The sequence below is a fragment of the Convolutriloba macropyga genome, chromosome 7 (assembly GCF_964194025.1).
Source record: "Convolutriloba macropyga chromosome 7, txConMacr16.3, whole genome shotgun sequence".
NCBI lineage: Eukaryota > Metazoa > Xenacoelomorpha > Acoela > Convolutidae > Convolutriloba > Convolutriloba macropyga.
In genome coordinates this window covers 35,365,425-35,385,200 of record NC_134474.1, presented here as the reverse complement: position 1 = coordinate 35,385,200, position 19,776 = coordinate 35,365,425, and positions in this window count along the sequence as shown.

The window sequence follows — 19,776 nt, the reverse complement described above, 5'->3', positions numbered from 1 at the left end:
CAACTTTCCTATCTTTATAGGAAAACACCATGAGCAAGGCATGATTGGCAGAAAACAGCCGCAATAGCTTCGTAGACCAGCAGTCTCAAAATGATAGTAAAGGAATCAGACACCAAAAACCTTTTTTAAAACCTTCTATGTTAAGTTTTTTAGGAATTAGTTTAACATGATGTTATTTCTAAGAAATGCCCTCAAATGCTATTGAATTAAAAATTAAATTGAATAGGTCATTTTTTAGAGTGAGGCAAGTCATTTCTGACCAAAAACATGTCCGCGCGATTAAACAACAAACTCGCTCCACTAAGAGTGAAAAACACGTCACACACGCAATTCAATTGAAATTGCATGAACGAATTAAGCAAAAGAAAACTTGAATTGATTGTTACGTCAAATCGTGGTAAAAAAATCTGTACGACAAAACAAGAAAACAACAGGACAAGTCCTGACGTAAAATTCAATTTAGACCTAGTACGGACTATGAGTTAATTGGGAAAATCCATTTCACAAAAATTCAGATAAAAGAATTAAAAAAACAGAAACATAATGTCGAAATGCCTCATGCGAACAACAAAACACTACCGAGAGTTGGAAACTTAGTTCAAACAAAAAACAAGGCCTAGAATGAACTACCAATAGATTGTAAAAAAAAACATTTAGAAAAAAATCCGATCCAAAAATTTGAAAAAAAAAGTAGAAATCAAAGTGAAATGTCACGATGCAAAACCACTAGTTTTTCTGCTCCAATTCTTATATTAGTGTAAGTGGAAAGGCTACTCAATTTTGACTTCAAAATTTGAAAACGTGTGAACAGATCTTAAAAAAAGACAATATCAAAAACAATTGTATGTCTTTAAATTCTAAAATCCAAGAAAAGGCCATCACTAGCCTCAGCTATCGCTGCGCCGCTAATAGTAAAAAGAATTAGTTCAAATGACAACAATTACGTTTTTTCGCCGCGTCATTGGCTTGAAAATCATGAACTGGTTAATGAATCAAAATAGTGAGCAAGAGAGGGAGGCAATGCTTCCTCGCTAATTAGTTTTCAAATTTTTTTTTTATAAATAGAGCGCTAGCAATAAAAATTTGGGATAAATAAACAGCAAATCGACGGAACAACAACATAAAACAATCGCATTCTTGAGAAACTTAGATCGCTAACCTTCTATACGTTTGCGATAGCTGTTTATTATATAACTACAGAATTGAATAAAACATTGAATTGAATGGCTTTCGAATCAACAGGAATTACCAACTAAAAAAGCGACTGAAAATTTATGCGAGGAAATTAAACGTGTGTTTACACAAATAAACAAAGATCAAGGTTAGTTAATAAATCATTATGCCCTGTTGAGTAGTTATATGCTTATACATTGCAGCCCTCGTTGATGTATGACATCAAAAAAAGTGAAATGTTTTACTTAGGAACGTATATCAGTTTTTGATAGCCTGAACCGCTATTCAATCATGTACCACAAGAAAAATCATGTTCGGACCAATTTTAATCCTTGCGAAGTGCGGCTTGGGAGAGTTGAACTATCAGTGTGTACACAGTTACCAGAAGTGTGCTCGTGGAAAGGACGGCAGGCGGGATTGAGTTAGCTCCTTTCTGCAAGACAATTTTCCAGAGCTTCTGGATTGAGGTAAGCTTGTGTTGATATGTAGCTTTTAGAATTTTTATAATGGTCTGTGTGAGAATCTGCAATTTCTTGTTTTGATTTTGGCTGCTCTGACCAAATTGTTATTTCCTGTATATGTTTCATGCACAATTCTCCCCATGATTAGGGAGGACTGTTGTCATCTTTGATGTACACTAAATCTCCGTTTGTCAGCTTCAGGTTCTTTGCCGCATTTTTAGTCTGATGTGCAACTGGGATAAGTATTCAGTTGCCCATTTCTTCATAAATTCTGCTAGGAGGTTCTGCAAGTATTGGAAGCGCTTTTTTGGATCTTCCCCATCTTTTGCTTCTGAGACTGGCAGAACAACCTAAGGCAATTGATTATTATGAAAGGCAGTTAATAGCCGAGCAGGGTTTACGTAATGACAATCTTTTGCATAATCTGAGACAACTTTGAGCGGTTTCGAGCTACGTTTAGTTTTGGCTTGGCATAGCATTGTATATACTCCATCCAAATAGAGGTTAGCTGTAGTTCTGATTGTTTGAACACATGTAGCTTTATCGAGTTGACTCCTGTTTTCCATAGTCCACAAAGTGTGAAGCTTTGGCTGAAATTGTTGGCCAGATAGGGCCTAAGTCTAGCACAACTTGAGGTAAACAATCAGTTCCGTAATTGTTTTCAGCATCCTTTTGAGTTATATGAAATCATTAGGGGATACTCTGAAGTTCGTACCGTTGTCAGAAACTATGTGAGCTGGGCAACCTCGTTGCAAAGTAAATTGTCTGGTAGTTTTCATGCATTCCTGTGTATCCAAAGCTTTAATGATTTCCTAATGAATGGCTTTTGTAACGAAGTATACAAAGACTACCAAATAAACATAGGCTTCAATCTTGTCACATCTGTAAGGCATTGAACCGTTAGAGTCTTTGCCCACGTAGCTGAATGGTGGCGTAAAGTTGATCCGTTTTCAAAGTAGGTCGCCTACGAGGTTATAAAATTTACGGTCATTCAACCAAAAACATGTGATTCAGTTTCCATCTTTAGACCTTGTCAAAGTTTTCACTCGAATTATCCGTATTTTCTAAGGCATCAGAACAAATCTTGCATTTACGCCTGCACGTAACAATCGTTGTTGAATTTCAAGTATAATTAAGTTTGGAAGACGTTTTTTGTAAGACAAAATTGATTGAGATTCAAATTCAGCCAAGCAACCTGCTAGTACTAGTCGTCCACCAACCTATAAAAATCTTCCTTCATATATGAATGGGTACAATTGAAGGATTTTCGATTTTCAGCTTAAACTCTGGTTTTTCTGCATTTTGTATGTTTCATCAATATAACTTTGCTTCTGCGTATCTTTCAAAAACATATTTAATGCCCGTCGCTTGAACTCAATTCTCTCGATTGATTTTTAAGGCAAAACTTAACCAAACTTTAGAACTTGCGGTTCTACTCTTATTGCTTTGCCAAGACGTTGCTTCATAAACGTTCAATAGGGAATAAATAGTTGACTTGTTGAATCAACTGCTTAGTTTTTTTATCATTGAGTGCGTCATTTTCCTGCTCTAGATGTTCGGGAATAGTGCCCGAATCTATTTTCAATATTTTGTTCAGCTTTAGTTCCTTCTTTACTTCAGTTGAGTGAAGAATTTCTGGTTGTTATGGGATAATCAAGTTTCTATCAGAGCGCCATTGTGAGCCTTCCCACCACACTTAAAGGGATGAAAGCTGTTCTGCTGGCACCGGGCGGGTAGTACTATTGGCTGGATTCTCTTATGTTGGCACATATTTCCAATTTTCTGGTTGTCATATTTGTTGAACATTGGCCATACCGTTAGCTATGAATGTTGATAATCTACTAGGGGTAGAGTTAATCCAAGCCAAGAAACTTTTGTACAATCCAAGCTTAAATTTTAGTTTTAAATCCATTTTGGTTTAACCTTTTCAGAACTGTTTGTATCATCTGCGATCAAAGAACCATTGATCACAGTTTCAGTCTCGTTATTCTGAGTGTTTTTCTGGTTGCCAGTCTGGACTTGGATCATAGCAAGGTAGAGTTGGCTGAGATGCTTCAGGTGGTCGGGCAAATAAAGCAGCTCCGTACACATTTTCAGAAGCGTCCCAAAATAGGTGAAGTTGTATTTTTTCAAAAGCGAAGTTGGCCACAAAGCGTGGTTTGCGTAACTTAGATGAATGGGATAACCCACTCATCCACAATCTGAACTGGTTGGTTAGGTTGCTTCGACATCATCATCCCATCCAAATTCATGCTCCCAGTCGTTTGGAAAACAATTTTGCATTGAAGCGTTACTGGTGTTAGCAGACCGATAGCGTCAATTACCTTACCAATTTGCTAGATATTTCTTTTATGGTGGTAACGTGCGTTTTCAGGCTGGGACAAGTTAATATTAACTTAATCTATCAACAATTGTTTAGATAAATTAAAAGTTGACTTTCTAGCTTCTTCATTTTGACGAGTTTTTGGGTTCGGCTGTGGCTTCGGCGTTCTTTTGTAGATAATCCTTGTTAGACCTCAAATATTTTTGACCCAAAGGCATCAAGCAAGCTTCAGTTTTTAAATGCTATATTTTCTTTCTACTAGATTTTTCTTTTTTTGAGAATTTTTTAAATTTTGGAATTTTTTCTTTGTTTGAGTAGTTATTTTTAGGCTTTTGGAACTCGAATGGTTTTGGGCAGTTATTAGTGACTTGCAAAACATCTCGAATGTTGCCAGTGGGCGTTTTTGCAGATTTTTGTTGTTATCAGTTGTGACCGTTTTGCATTTTTGATGTTTTTTGAGGTGGAGAATGCGGTTTTTGAAGTTCGACTGACGGATACTCAATAAATGATTCTTTGTGTTCGGGCAGACTCATAGTAACTACGTCAATTTTTAAGTGTTTTGAAGTACCAAATGTATGTTTTGGGCTGCCAGTTGAGAACAAGGCTCTAATGGTGTGGTTATGTACACCGATGAAAAGATTCTTGTTTTCTTGTATTTCTGGGGAAATAGCTTCTACAAGTTCATGTGAGTTGCTTGCCCACTTGCGAATAGACATTCCAACGGGTTGTAGAGTAGCTGTAACGTCTTTGAACTAGCCAAGGACTTGCTTTTGCGTGTCACGACCACCAAGACGGTCGTCAACATAAAATGAATTGAGTAATCTATTTTTGCAATGAATTGATGAAGCATCTTTTGCTGTATCACATAATGCCTTGATGGCGTGTTATGAAATAGAAGAAACGCCGTATAGGACTCGTGTCATAGGGTAATTTTTTATTGGTTGCTTCTGAGTACATCGCCAAACCCTCTGATGAGAATTACGGCTCTTATCGTTTAGCGCGATTTGACATCTTTGTGCTATCACCTGATAAACCAATTCAAAGAAGACGAAAATGGATCAATATCTCAAAAACGTCAAGCTGTTCTTTTGGACCCACCATGTAACACTCGTTGAGACTTTTCCGTTCGATGTTTCTGCTGATGCGTTGAAAACTGATCTGCATTTTGTAGTCGTGGAGCTTGATTTCCATACTGCGTGATGTGGTATCACAAAGACTTCCTCGAATGGCAGAACATGGTCGGTTTCAGCTACTGGTTCTAAATGTCCTGTCTTAATCATCTCTTGAAATGTTATTTTGTATTCGGTTTGGGCATCGGGTTTCGTCAAAAGGTTGTTTTCATTGTCCTAAAAATGTCTGAGGGCATTTTGTGATGGTTCTCCAATATCGGACAACCATTCCTGACTGACCGGATGAAAAAGGGCTTAATGTTGGCAAATTGGTTGTCAAACTTAAGGCCTTTCATTTTGACCATATGTTGTTGTCGTGTCATATTTACTAATGCACGCCAATTCATTGGGAGTGAAAATGGCTGGAGGAAGTGCTGGATCGTCTTCGATTTCCCAAAATTCGGCAAAGGTCTTGATTTTGTTGTCAAGGAGGCATATTGCAATCGAATTTGCATTACCTCTTTGTTAACAAGTGTCAGAATTGTTCGGCCTAGCGTAGTTTCTGTGAGTCAAAAAGAACATTGTTTCAGTTTCCGTCCTTTTATTATCTGTGTAAATGCAGAAATTTTGAGCAGTACGTCTATTTCCCCTGGTTGCCAAAATTGATCTTCGGCTAAATTGTAATTGACCATTTCTGCGTAATCAGTCTCTGAAATGGGCTCACTTGAATTTTTGCTGACTTTAATTGTCTTCAGCACTACGCAGTTGAAAGTAAGACTTCCCTATATTGGGAATAATTTCAACTTCTAGTGAACCGTCGATTGGCATTGTGTCTTTTTGATTGACCAATATGATTCCCTCATTTGAACGATTTGGTTCTAATCCCAGTGTTTTGGATGCTTTTGTTGTAACTGCATAGATATGGGCTCTTGTGTCTATCAATGCTCTTAGATTGTGTACTTGTTTGTTTCTACGGATTAGGTGAACGCCAGCAGTTGGTCAGAGAGACATTTAGGAAGATTTTGAAGTCAAATTAAAAACGTATGTGCTTGGCGTAGCCTTGAAAGGCTCATGTGGAAATGTATGATGCCTACCCTGATATGTTTTGCTTATAGATTGTGACAATTATTGATTGCTTTTGTGATTGAATCTTGAGAAATTCTGACGAGACTTACTGTCTGCTCTGGCAGACTGCTCATCTTTCGCTGAAAAGTCTTTGAATTTTGCATTGACGGAGCATGGCGTTCTTTGCATTGAGTCACGACTCACGGATGTTTGAAGATTTGCATTGATCGCTCATCCCCTCCAGTGACGTAAACGTGTTTGGGGGTATAGGATCCTTAGCATTTCCATTGATCTTGCTCGGTTGTCTAGAAAAGTTATCAAGTCATTAAATTTAGGACATTCAACGCCTTCATTTTTGAAATCCCACGCTTTCTGAGACTCGCCATCCATTTTTTTAAATAGTAAGTAATGCCACATGTCGTTATCAACTTGTCGGCCAAGTGAGTAAATCGACAGAGTTACTTGAGTAAAAATACTGTTTAGTAAATGGAGTTGGTACTTGCTTTTTCCTCTCACAGGCTTGAAGTCAATTGACCTAGCTTGCAATGTGCATAGAAATATGCGATTGTTTTTGCATGGCTGCTCGAGTACATTTCTTGTCGTCTCCTTGTTGCAGTCAGTTGATGATAGGCTCTTTGTTAGTTTTTCAGGGAGACCTAACAGGCAATTTTTTATATAGACATGTCGCTAGCTGTTTGATATTTTGTGTTCAGGTGCACGGCTGTATCAAATTGAACGATAAAGGCTTTCCTATTAGAGAAATTGCCGTCAATTTTGAGTAGTTGCACCTTTGGAGGCTTTGCAACTTGCATCTGGTGCAGTGTTGCATCTCCGAAAAACGTATTCCCAATCACGTTTTCTGCCACTATTTCCAGCTCAATTTTGTCTATTGCTTTTTCCATTTCAAATAGCTTCTTTTGGTTAACTTTGTGCTTGTCTTGACTGAGATCGACGTCTATTTTGTATTGAACTTGCTGGTATGTTTCCAAATAGGATTCGTCCAGTTGCTGCTGACTTTTGAAGCATTCAGTAGCTTCGGAGAGGGCCAATCTGAGCTCGTTCTTGTTAATTATTTCGTTAAGTGTATCTCATTCATTAAAATTTTGTTGAGCTGTCGTGAATTGCCACGCCTCCTTCTGCAAATTGTCTGTGTAGACGCTGCTTGGTTCCTTTTGTCACCGGACCAGAATAATATACGTTCCCGATAGCTCTTTACCATGTAAATAAGGAATTGTTTTGTAAGACCTATGAGTCTTATGAGTCAACTGCGGTTATCTCACTCCAAAGCATTCAAATATTAGTCAAAACCTGGATAGTATCAATTTTCCTGAATTTAAAATTGAAGACAAAATAGTTTAAGCTAATTACTGGCAACCAAAAATCGCCCAAAAGCCACACGTGTACCAAAAAAACATACTCATTTTGTCAGCACATCTAAATTACCTACTCTGTTGAAAAAAAAACATGAACAAAAAATTCAGTTTTTTAATGCTGAAATCAACTACCGTCAAGTATCATTTGAATGATCTTGCCGTATATCCAAATTAGATAGAAAAGTTAACTCTGAACAAAACTTGATGACTCTCTAAAATGAAAAAAACTGCAAATTGAACAATTGACAGTAGGAAAACAATAGACAATTCGAATCACTCATGCGTGTTAAATGAACAAAGCATCCTCCACAACTTAAACTTCTCAAAAGTTGATATATCATTAATTACAGCTCGCCAAAAAATGATCTTTTTTTCATCCTCATCGAGGCCTGCTTGAAAAAACCATCCTTCCTATTGGCGGAAACTACAATGTCAACGCATATTTGTTGTAATCAAGAGGAATTATCTCCTACACAAAGCGACTGAATTTTTATCGGGACAGTATGCGTGTGCTCTTACAACTGAACAAAGATCAGCCTCGGTCACTAAATTTATGACACTAAAGTTATGACATGCGTTGGTGAGTAATTATATGTTTATACACCCCAAGAAAGACAAGAAAACAATTCATTAGGCAAAAGTCAACATTTTTCCCACTCACAAATTAGTATCATAAGGCCAATCAACCTTTGGATTGCTTCCCCTTTCAAAATGTTTACAGAAAACTTTAATATAAAAAAATACAGAAAACAAATGTCCAGGAACGACGACATAAGAACAGATAAAACTGGCTACATTTTTGTGTCCATGAATGGATGTTCTATTATATGATCAACTTATTGATTACATCAATTGAGTCAAAAAGGAATTTTAGTCACCGTAAAAATTGATTACAAGAGGAAAATCCCTGCACACTGACAAAAAACAGCCAGAAATTTTTTCAAACGGCAAAATTACAAAAGATCAAAAGCGAATCCAAAAATCTAGATTTTCATACGTAAGTTATAGATCAAAAAGCATTTTAAATATCGAATTAATTGAAAACGGAAGTATACGTTTGAATATTCATTAGAGCTTAAAAAATTATGCGAAAACTAAAGAAAGGCGTCAGAATCGTGTAAAAATTTTACACGCTCCGCGAAAACTAGTTTCAGGCCTACTTTTACCACTGATATTCATTGAATGAATGAGCAAAGACCACTTTAGCCTCCTGTCCGCAGTTGATTTTTTTGAGGAGATCGGCCAAAAAACTTGCCATTACTCGCTTTGACTATTACACACACTTTTACTGATACTTGCTATTTAAATACAGAAACAATTAGCTATCAAACAAAATTCAAATATGGCATGGGGCAGAAAGCATGACAGCCGAAAAAAATTTAAGTAAAAAATCTCCAATTTAAGAATCTCACTACAAAAGCGGAGTTTGCTCAAAAGACAAAAAAATTTTGAAGTTTGATGTTGATGTTTTTGAAGATCATGTTTTCTGGTTTTAGCTATTTGTTCTGATAAAAGCTGCAATGATTTTTTTGAAGAAAAGTCAATGAACTACTCTAACATGCTTAATAAAATGTAAAATATCTAATCAAAATGTGTACAAATCATTTAGAAATGAACTGCAACTTAATTTAACTATTATTGCTAGAGCTAATCTAAGCTCGGAGATTCTGCTTAGTGAACCTTAGAAAAATTGACCATTTTTTTCCTGTAAGTTTTTACCTTCCCTCGTTCAATGACAGATAAAGGGAAAGCTTTCTCTCTTCCGGTTAAAGACGTTAGCATCTTTTACTTCATCTAAAGCATTCTTTTACTTCAGGGCGGGACAAACGATTCTCTAGACTTGGCTATGGAAAAAGGACCAGCATGCCGGATGGCCTCACTTCTATTGAAAAAATCATTTTGATTTAAGTATGGGGTAGCTTAGAGATGGATTTACCATTAGATATAGACGGATTCCGTAAAATTGCCATGAACTTGCGCATGTAGCAAAACTTGAAAGGTAGCGCGTGATTTTCAATGTCTAAGGGGCGATTATATGCAAATCACCCAAAATGACATCCGTGAATTTTTTTTCAATCTGCTGATTGAGGTGTACAATGATGTCGAAGTAGAGCACTGTTTTTTGATGTTGCAAGGTGAAACCTCCGCAAATAGAAGTACCACTACTGATGACGATGTTTGATTAGTATCAGAGCTAATGGCTTCTCCGATTTACTTTTTGGCAGAACGTTTTTTGACGCAAAACTGTTTAATTAGTATGTTAGGAGTTGCCCATGAAGCATAACGGATTTCTACAAATTACACAAGTCTATCAAGAAACTGAAATCCAATCAAAAGATAATCGAATTCGAGAAAGCCACCTTCTCTTCGTTAATCATCTCATGTACAGGATGAGCTAGTCCGCCGGCATCAAAAGACATACAGAGGTTGGCTTCCTGAATCAGCGATGAGAAATAAGACTCTATTTTGAACATGATCACATACATAATGACAAAGAGAGGTTTTGCGGTTTTAATGAGCTTCATACTCTGTTTATTTGGCGCACGCTCCAGGCGCCGAAGCCATGCAGTAGAAGCGTCAGTAGCACGCTATTTAGGTGAAAAGAGTTTGTTGTCTAAATGTTTATGTTGTCTGTTAATTGTGTTTCGAAATCACTGTACATAATGTTTTGATAGCTATTTATCATATAAAATTTGATTATAATTCTGATGCATCAATTTCTCCATTTTCGCGGCTGATGCTCTATTTTTGACAACGTCAGGGATTTTCAATATATATAGGAGTTCATTTGCTGCCTCTGTTTGACCGACTACCCTTTAAGGGGAGGGGCTTCCTTTTAATTGACCTCTTTCTTTCAAAAAAATGTACAATCGATTCTGTTAAGTTGCAGATCAAAAATTTTTCCGAGACGAAAATGGACTTGAGAAATTTGTAAAATGATTGATTTTTCAAATATTAAAAGTACATAAATAAAACAGAGACCCCTTTTCAAGCAGTCGAGCAACAAAACTAATCGAGGCAAAGTAAGACCGCAAATATTAGCGAAACAAAAAAAATTATAAAAAGTTAGGAAAATTTAACGATCCTTTTTTGAAATGGACTACTAGCATTAGGTTTTATATCATAAACTAATAAAGTCGATAAAAAAAGAATAGTCGGCCGCAAACGGCCCATATAGCTTTAAAATGAGAAAAGAAAAATATAAAATGTTATGAGTCAGCTACGTTTATCTCACTCCAAATTATTCAAAACTTAGTCAAAAGCTGGATAGTATCAATTTTTCTTAAACAAAGCTTGAAAACAAAATTGTCTACGTTAACTACTTGCAACCAAAAACCACTCAAAAGCCACACTTGTACCAAAGAAACATACTCACAAAGAAACATACTCAAAAACGTTTGCACATCTACATTACCTGCTCTGTTTAAAAAAAACATGACCGAAAAATTTATTTTTTTTAGAGCTGAAATGAACTAATGCCATGCAACAATTGAATGTACTTGCCGTATATCCAAATTAGATGGAAACTTCAAATCTGAACACAACTGGACGTCTCTAAAATGCAAAAAACTGCAAATTGAGCAATCGACAGGAGGAGCACAACCAACAATTTGAATCACTCATGCATGTTAAATGATCAAAGCATCCTCAACAACTTTGACCTTTTTCTCAAAACTTGATTTATCAATGCAGCTTGCCGAAAAAAATGAGTTTGGGTCAAAGTTGAAGAATTTTATGCAATTTCTGCAGTACAAGTTTTTGCACGTGCACCTGTTTATTAAAAAAAAGTGAAAAAGCGCCTCCCCTAATAGGATAGTCAGTCCACTCCGGGTCGCAAGTCAGCACTTATGTGTATAATTAATCCTAACAGTAGTAAAAATTTGAAGCATCAGATGCGAAAGATAGAGAAACTAAAGCATCAAATTTATAATCAAGATAGATGTGATAAATTGCGAACAATATACCATGTAGAGTGATTCAGCGCATTTCAGCTTCTCGATAGACTCGCATAGTGATAATTGTAGAATTCCGGTATGCTTCTTGGGCAACTCTTAGCATACTTATTAAAAAATTTCAAGTCAAAAAACATTCTGCCCAAACGTAATTCGAAGAAGCCAGCAGCTTTGATTTCTAGTCAAGCGTTTTCCTCCGTAGCCATACTTCAATTTGCGAATGTTTCGTCTTGCAAAGTCTGAAGAAACGGCTCTACTACGACATCATCTCAGACCTCATTCAGCAGGTCGGCAAAAAAGTCACGGATGTCATTGTTTCTGATGTGCATGTAGCTACTTTTCAGACACTGAAGGGCATGCACTACGTTGAAAACTTCACGCCATGCGCATGTTGATGGCAATTTTACGGCATCCCATCCATATCTGAGAACAATTCTATCTGTAAGTTTTCAATTGGTGAAATCCAAATAATAATGTTTTCATGAAAGTGCGTTTAACTAGCATGATACTCCAGTTTACTTGGCCAAACTTAGTGAAAAAGACCCTTTCTCATTGTTGCTATCTTTGATTTCCAACGCTTTTGCTCGAGCTTCATCCTGCTTTTCTTCTCTGATATTCTGTAGGACTTTTTTCTGATAAAACTCTGCATCCACTGCACTTTGATTATGAAATCGCTCGGATATCTGAATAGATCCGTCGTATGCAATTGCCCTGTCTTCTGTTAGAAGAAAGCTAGAGATCCTTCGTGTTTTGGTCAATGCAAGAGGGGCAGTTCAATTGTGGGATTTTTTGCGGCTTCCCACAGCCGACTGTCCGGGTTCGAAGCAGTCCTAGCAATGAAAGTCAACTGATGTTGCAGTCCACTTGTAAAAGATTTGTGAATATTCTGAGGGGACTGCCTACCATGTGTGGCAAGTTTTTTGAGCACGCTGGAGTATTTCATTGTCGTTTCTCTCATAAAAATTTTGCAACTTTAATCAAAGCTAATAAATGAAACGAAAAGACGATTAGACCTTCAATAAAATCAACATTTCATCCTGAAAACTTTTTGTTTGCCTTCCGAACAAACTCCGGTTTTGTAAAAAGATGACATTTGATCACATTACAAACCAATGCACCGCCATGTTCATTAAAGATATCTAGCACAATTTGCAAGACTTCAAGGCTACCGGCCACAATACGTCATCTGCATACCATATAGAGTAAAATTTTCATATTCATGCATAACGATCAGAGGCAGCATAGCCACTCCGTACGTTGCCATGGCTATTGTATGGGGTCTTATAAGCGGTTCTGACTGTTGTATACGTTGAGATAGTTGTTTTGATGATTTTCAGAGCCAGATCTCTTTTGAAGCTTTTAAACGCGTTCCTGGCATCGACCAAAAAGATTGTTTCAGTGCTATCCTGAAGAAAGCAGAGACATGGAGGAGCACATGGATAGCATGTTCGATGCCACTCTATTATTCAAGTCACATCTATACGATTCCTCCAAATAGTTGGAGATCTCCTTTAACGCACTTCACTACACCACTAACTATATTAGTCTTCTTAAGACCAAGTCAATGCTATTTGTTCGAACATCAGTGCAATCAGACGAGAAGAGTTCAACCAATTCGAGAAATTCTGATTTTACACTGTTTTGCTGAGGTTGATTGAGGAGAATTTGTGTGACGACAAAACTCGTCTCTATTCCCCTACATCAAAACCAGATGTGTCATGACTGCCAATTTATTGCATGGCTCAACGTTTAATTTTAGAGCTATTTTCTTTTTCAAAAATAGAAGGATAAATCGGCAAATCCCGCTTATTTAGATCGGTTACTACGTTTTTTAAATCAGCTTTTTGAATACATGGTTGGTTTTCATGTAGAAGATAGAGTGCGGTTCAATTTGCCTCAAATGAGATGTAATTAAATTTCTATCTGATCCACAGATTGAGTGTTCTTAACAAGTTTTTCTGTTTTTAAAGCATGGCTTTCACTTTTGAATCTTGCGAGAACTAAAAACAGCTTTATCATTGTGCAAGTCGTAGCACGTTCCTTTAGCGGGCCATCTTCAAGCGTCTTAGTGAAGAAGATTTTCATAAAATCGGCAATTTTGAGCTTAATTTATTTTTGCTAATGGCAAAGAGGGTTGGCTGCCAAAGAACTGTTTCGTTGTAGATTTTGGGTAGAGTTTCTCTTTGTTCGTCTTGAAAATTGTTCTATAAGTCGGACGATTTGGGGGGGGGATGTCTTGCTTGCCTGAGAGGGTTGTTTTGCTGGCGGGTGTAGGGATATTTTTAGATGTTTTCTGAGGGTCAGTTTTTTACATATTCACTTAAAAATTTGCGAAGGACATTTGGTTGTTGATCATTTTTAGTTTACTGCATTTGATAGACTATTGAAAACAGTAACTAAAATTATGCAGAAAAATCACTGCAAAAGAATATCATACTACGCCGATCCAAGGTAAACAAATGGCTACAGTAGAAAAAGAAATTAACACTATCTCGACAGATAAAGTGTTTGCTAAGGAAAACATATGGTGAAATGATTAGGTCAACTTATATAATTGAAGAAAACGGTTCGAAGTTCGCAAAGTTCTGGCGCCAAGTTCATGTAGTGTATTTTCTTGTTGTATAATTTTTTTTATAATGATGTGGCAATTATTTTAGGGGAGACGACAAAAAGTGGTTGGATTTTATAATTTATAAAGTCCAAGAGAGATCGACAGCCTTCAGTGAAGTGGGGGCAGGAGCAGTATTCATAATTCTGACCTGCAACAATGCCAACTGATTTCAAATTGAAGGGAGCATACTGGTTGACTACATTGAGGAAGTTGCTTAGAATAGCTCCTTGATATGTGTTGATGGTTTCTCCGAATGCGCTGTTTTCAATATGTTTGGCCCTTGTTGAACCAATTACTAACTCTTGTGCATTCCATGGCAGAATATGTGCATCAAATAGTCTCATCACCTGCAAAAAATGAAGCAGTATTGCCTTGTTCGCTCACGGACATTTAGATGCAATCATTTGCAAACACACACAGGAGCACACTCACAGACACACAGCATAAATATTTTTATATACATACACTGATAGAAGGAAAACGCACTTTTGTAGGAGCAATTGATCCTGGTTGTTAGATGTTTTTTCCTCCCGACTAGGTGACACAACCCAGAGAGCAATCAAAACGCGGAGATCACAAACTGGTGGCGTAAAAAACACTTGGAGGGCAGCAAAACAGATTAGATCCCAAAATTGGTCAACAAAACTCACCTTTTTTAATGATGTTTATCTCAATCGAAATATAACATTAAACTCTCACTAAAGTGACCTGAGACAATAGCGACGCGAGTCAGGTACAAAAAAGGGCAGAAGAATTAATTCCCGGGTCGAGAGTTCAGCAACTTTAAGCGGATATTTTGTAAGAATTCCGGTGAATGTGCTAAAATTATGTAAGGTTTGTGCTGATTGCGCTGAAAATCAATAAAGGGTGATGAATCTGATGAAAAAAAATTTTAAGCACATTTCAGCGCATCTCTTGCATAAGTTCAGCATTTGATTCAGCACCTTTCTTATATAATTTCAGCACTTGTAAAAATTTTAAATTCAGTGCATTCATCGCCTTTCTTATATAATTTCAGCACTTCTTAAATTCAGCGGATTCAGCGCTTTTCTAACATAATTTTACGTGCAATTTTTTGATTACTATTGCCTATAACGTAGTCAGCATGTAGACTCAATCAACTTTTGCACTTATGAAGAGCCACTAATCAACCAAATCTTTGCGTGGTTTTTTTAGATAAAAAATTCTCTTTTTTTGGAAAACAGACCGAGTGAAAAGCGTCACACTTTCATCATATATATTGGACAGAAAATAATTATAATTAAGCTACATGATTTCATTCAATCTATTAATTTGGTTTTATACTTCAGCTGTAATAACGGCTTTATCTCAAGGTTTGACAAAATTCTGAGGTCTTTTGGCAGATATCCAACTGTTTTCAAGTTGAACTGCCCCAGTGCACAGTGAAATGCTTTTTAGTCTTGCACAGTAGCTTCTTCTGAGTGTACAGCAGGAAAAACAACTCAAAAAGTTTCAACTTGTGCAAGGAAACCGTTGAAAATGCATGAGATAAGTGCTGATATTGTGTAACATAAGTCCTGAAAAATATGTAAGAAATGCGCTGACAGCCGCTGAAAATTTTTTTTCCAGCAGTTAGATCTTACATAATTATCCGCTTAATGTGCTGAAAATTGCTGAAATTATGTAAGAAAGTGCTGAAAAATCAGCAGATTAAGCGGGTTAATGTGTAGGATTTACCAGCTGAAAAAAATTTTTTTTCAGCGGTTGTCAGCGCATTTCTTACATAAATTTTGACAAATTCCTCCAGTCGGGTTTTATTCAAAGTTTTGATCAAGAGTAACAGAACATGCGAATTAAAACAAAAAATACTAGAAACCGACCTCCACAGAGGAAACATTCTTTCAAGAGCGGCCCAAGGATATAAATAGTTAATAGAGAGGACATTATAGAAAATAGCATTTATTCCCAAGTGTAACCCCTTCATTAGAAAAGTCGGAAAAGATTACGAAGAGCATTCAACTTCAAGTTGTCAATAAACCTGCGTACAATATTGGGATCTTCTCCATTTGTGCCCCCTCCTACAGTGTGTTATACTCCCCCAGTAACAGAGCACGCGCCATTACATTGTAAATCATTAACTAAAACTGGAGCTCGTGCGTCTGGGGATGCAAGTAAAATGCACCCACTGAGCTTGTGTGCACAAAGGGAGAAAATCCCGTTTTTGTGACTTTTTCTCGGATCAGATATCAAAGCGTTTTATTACGAAATGACTCATCAAAAGAGATATAAGCCTGTACATTAAACATCGTAAACATTAAAAATAAAAGAGTCGAGGCAACTGGGTGTGTTCATCAGGGGATTTTCGAAATTTAATACTTTTTTATCTTTATTTTGTAATTTAAAGATGCACTTGTGGAAATATTCATCAACAAAAATTATGATGTTTTTGGTTGAGTGTATATATAACAAATTTTATTTAGTATATCATTTAGTGTATTTTTCTGACTCAATGGATGAGTTTAGACAGCTTTCCATAAGAGAATTCGTGGTCTCCAGTTTATCAAAAAGAGACCAAGGATTGGGTGTGGACCAGACGAAACAGACCAAAGATTGGATATGGACCAGACGAAACAGACCGATGTTTGGGTATTGGCCAGACGAAACAGACCGAAGATTGGGTATTGACCAGATGGAACAGACCGATGTTTGGGTATTGGCCAGACCGAACAGACCGAAGATTGGGTATGGATCAGACGAAACAGACCAATTTTTGGGTATTGGCCAGACCGAACATACCCAATTCAGGTATGGGCCAGACAGAACAGACCTAATTTCGGTATGGGCCAGACGGAGCGGCGCGACCGAAAATTTGTTCAGACTATGAGCTGGGTCGCACCGGACGCCCCCCCCCCCTGTCCGCGACCCAGGTCCGCCTGGCCCATACTTGTCTTGGGTCGCGGACTTCATCTATTGTAATAGGCTTGAAGGCTATTATTACCTCCCACCTTGTGTATTCGGCTAAATACAAGGACGTGAAGCAGCATCTTTATAACGAGACTAATGAAGTGACGTTTGAATGTGACGCATCTATCTACTGTCATACCGAGATGTTTGAGATTTTGATAAATTGCTAATGTTTAATTTTCTAAAGTAACATTTTTTTTAAAGTTTTCGTTCATGAACACCAAACATTTTGAATCTTTCTCATTCAACTTGAGACTTTTTTTTTCTATTACTGCAACGCACTGGACTCTGTACTATAGAATTAATTGTACTGTCATCGAAAAGCTGAGAACTCAAAAAAACTTGTATCGTCTGCAGACAAGAAAATTTCTAAAAGTGTGCTGTAATGCGGCAAATCGCATAAATAAGGCACAAACAGCAACAGCTCAAAAACGAATCCCTCAGGCACGTTGCACTAAATCAAATGATACCCTAATTGGAAACACCTCACCTAAGATAACCGTCTTCAGTTTAACAGATAACTTAAAAACCATTCGAGTACCTCACAACCGACTCTCAATCCTTCTGTTTTGAGCAAGACTTTTGAGTGCGTTACCGTACGGAACGTTTCACTAATGTCCAGAAAAATGTAATGTTTCAGATTCTCATCTAATTTTTTATGTATAATCATCTCAGCTAATACATTTTATAGTGCTTGATTTCGGTCGCAACCCAAACTGCAGTGCTTAAAGCAGCACCCAAACATATGCAGACAACCTTGTGAACACTGCTGTCTCAAACGAAATGCTTACGAGAGTCAGATTGATCAACAATTGTTCACATCATTTGATAATTCTCTTCTGAAAACAGGGCAGACATAAACATTTTTTAAATAAAGAGATCAAGGAAAGATGCAGCCTCGAACAAAAAAAATGCTCAAGGGTGCCAAGACATCTGGAGAGTTTTTTACTTAAAAGCGCAACTCAGACAGATTAGAATATAAAAACTTTTATTTGGAACAAGAAACACACAAAAATCACAAAAAAATTTGTCGTCCGAATACATTACGGAGAACAAACAAAAAAGGAAGACCACAAAAAGACTCCAATTTTTAGTGAATTTTAGTCTTTGCTTTCCGAAAAGGAAAGGTTTGATGTTGGCAAATAACAAATTTCAGCAACTCCAAGAACGATATGTTTGCATAGAGGGACTATTTCTCCAAGGAGAAGTCGTGAACTATCAGGAGCCCTTCATGTGGCATTTAGCAGCTTGAAATGATTGAACTCTTTGAAAGAGGCTGTGGTGGTACCCGTTCATAAAAAGTAATGGTCTGGTAGAGAACAACAAGCCAGCTTTATTTTTGAAAATTAATAGCAGGTGTTCAAAAAGTGATATATGAAGCCCTCTATCATTTGTTTCCAAAGTCTCGGGCCAAAGAAAAGCAAGCTTTTTTTGAAGAAAAGAGCTGTCAGAACAAATATGTTTTTATTTCTCAAAAAGATTCACAAAACTCTCGACTCTAGTCATTTCTGTGCTTTCTACAAGGACTTTGCAAACGCATTCTGTTGTGTTCCCTATTTTTAACCGTTAAACAAATGAGTACATTGAAAATACTATACAATAATCTGAAGGAAAATTGCAATATGTACGTATCTGAAAACTTTGTTTAAAACAGCTTAAAAAACAATTGGAGTAACTCAAGACTCTTTTGCGTGCTCGGTACGTTTTTGTTTTAGAACAGGCTCAAAACACATTCAGAACAGGCTCAAAAGACAAAATCGAGTCTACTCCTCCCTGAATGAAATTGTGAGCATATTTGTGAAAACATTTTTAATGTTAGCCTGTACAAATCGTTGATACTGCTTGTACTAATTTGCGGCTCCTTCTTTACTGATCTGATGAGAGCAATGTTGAGAACACTGGAATGCTTCCAGAAGAGAGTTCCCAGGATAAAGTCCGCGACCCAAGACAGGTATTGGCCAGACCGACTGGGGTCGCGGACAGGTGGGTCCGGTGCGACCGTTCACAATGGTCTGGAAAATATTTGGGTCGCGCCTTCCGTCTGTCCAATGGCAATTTCGGTCTGTTCGGTCTGGCCAATACCCAAATTTCGGTCTGTTCGGTCTCGCCAGTGCCCATACTTCGGTCTGTTCGGTCTGGCCAATACCCATATTTCGGTCTGTTCGGTCTGGCCAAGACCAATATTTCGCTCTGTTCAGTCTGGCCAATACCATTTTTCTGTCTGAGTGGATCACAGGAAAAAGTGAATTTGAGACCAACCTGCGATTACTTATTTTTTATGTCTACCAATGTTCCAATGTTTATACATACGACTTATCTCTTCATTCTGTCCCCCGTGTTGAAAAAAGACGAAACTGAGCGCCACTTATGCCTAGCGCATTTTTTAGGACACAGAGGACAAACGCATCACGTATTCAGCTCAACAAAGACCATGAATAGGGGCGAATTTACAGTACTCTTTTGTGCAAGAGGAGCCAGCTTCAGTTGTTTGCCATTTCCTATTTGATGGGAGCAAGGGATGTCGTGTTCTCACAGAAAGGGTTCGATTTCCACGATGATTTTATAGTGAGATTGTGCTGACTGCTCCAAGTTGTATACCATTACTTAAGTGTACTGATTTGGTGCATCAAAGTTGCTTTACTTTTATTTGTAGTGGATTTCGCTTGGTGAGAGCACATGGCAATTTGACTCTTAAGTACTGACGAGCAATTGCACTGTGGATTTATGATAGTCCTGCTATCAGCATTGAAAACGAGTACATCAAATAGTGCAACTTACCGTGA